Source organism: Anneissia japonica, unplaced genomic scaffold, assembly GCF_011630105.1.
Source record: "Anneissia japonica isolate Jap-2015-1 unplaced genomic scaffold, ASM1163010v1 scaffold8236_len642391_cov169, whole genome shotgun sequence".
NCBI lineage: Eukaryota > Metazoa > Echinodermata > Crinoidea > Comatulida > Comatulidae > Anneissia > Anneissia japonica.
This window is the reverse complement of record NW_022757925.1, coordinates 600,247-602,153: the sequence shown is the minus strand read 5'-3', so window position 1 is coordinate 602,153 and position 1,907 is coordinate 600,247.

Genomic DNA, 1,907 nt, shown 5'->3' with positions numbered 1-1,907 from the left:
TTAAAAGGCTACTAGTGGCAAACTACTGGACCGATTTAATTAAAACTTGGTCAGTAGGACCGGTGCCACCTCCCATTTATGTGTTGTTCACAACTTGGGGTGAAATGTCACATAAGGGGCATTAGGGTCAAAAAACCAAAAATCGTATAAAATACTACTTGTCTCACAAATAACGTAGCACAGTCTTGTCCTTTGCACATATACATTGGCATAAGGCAGAGTCTATAGGGTGTTCAGGGATAAGGGGTCAAAAGTCATTAAGGGGTAATTTTTATCTTTTTTCTGGCAAAATTTCAAAACGCTACTAGTGCCAAACGGTTGTACCGATTTCAACCAAACCTGGTCAGTATAATCGGTGACACCTCTCATACATGGGGGTGTTCGCTTCTTGGGGTCAAAGGTCACATAGGGTCATTAGGGTAAAAAACTTTCAAAAAAATTTATGGTCAAAGGTCATTAAAGGGTTATTCTTTTGTTCTCTCTAGTAACATTTCAAAATGCTACTAATGGCAAACCATTGGACCAAATTCAATCAAATTTTGTCATTAAGAACCGGCGACAATTCCTACACCCCAGTCTGGGATCAGGGGTCACATAGAAGTCATTGGGGTTAAATTTTCAAAATAGCCCAATTGAGCTCAAATTTACCAGGAATGATCCTTAGGACCTTCTAAACACAAAAAAAAAAAATAATCTTTACCCTATATGTCAAAGTTCATAGGTCAAAGGTTCAAAATGTTACTAATGGCAAACGATTGAACCGAATTCAATCAAATTTGATCATTAAGAACAAGTGACACCTCCTACACCCCTGTCTGGCATCAGTAGTTACATAGGGTTCATCGGGGTCAAATTTTCAAAATAGCCCAATTGAGCTCGAATTTACCAGGAATGATCCTTAGGACCTTCTAAACATTAAAAAAAAACCCTCTTCATCTATAGGTAAAAATTCACAAGGGTCACTATAGTGAAAATTATCTAGTATTTCTAGTGACTAACGATTGGACCAATTGCATTAGACAGACTTCTACCAAACATGGGTGTTCACAGGTTGAGATTAAAGGTCACAGTGGTTATCTCTTAAAAAATGACTGGGTTCATGTTCTATTGAACATAGTATCTCTTGTTCTTTCTTTCTTTCTTTCTGGCAACATTTTAAAAGGCTACTAGTGGCAAACTACTGGACCGATTTAATTAAACTTGGTCAGTAGGACCGGTGCCACCTCCTATTTATGTGTTGTTCACAACTTGGTGTCAAAGATCACATAAAGGGAATTAGGGACAAAAAACCAAAAAATCGTATAAAAGACTACTTGTCTCACAACCAACATAGCACAGTCTTGTCCTTTGCACATATACATTGGCATAAGGCAGGGTCTATAGGGTGTTCAGGGATAAGGGGTCAAAGGTCATTATTATAAAAGGGGTAATTTTTATCTTTTTTCTGGCAACATTTCAAAACGTTAGTGCCAAACGGTTGTGCCGATTGCAACCAAACCTGGTCAGTATAATCGGTGACACCTCTCATACATGGGGTGTTCACTGCTTGGGGTCAAAGGTCACATAGGGGTCATTAGAGTAAAAAACTTTCAAAAAAATTAATAAAAGACTTCTGTCACAAATTTCATAGCACAGTCTTGTCCTGGGCACATATGTATTGGCATAAGGTAGGGTCTTTATGGTGTTCAGCGATTTACGGTCAAAGGTCATTAAAGTGTTATTCTTTTGTTCTCTCTAGTTACATTTCGAAATGCTACTAATGGCAAACCATTGGACTAAATTCAATCAAATTTCGTCATTAAGAACCGGTGACACCTCCTACACCCCAGTCTGGGATCAGGGGGCACATAGGGGTCATCGGGGTTAAATTTTCAAAATAGCCCAATTGAGCTCAAAATTTACCAGGA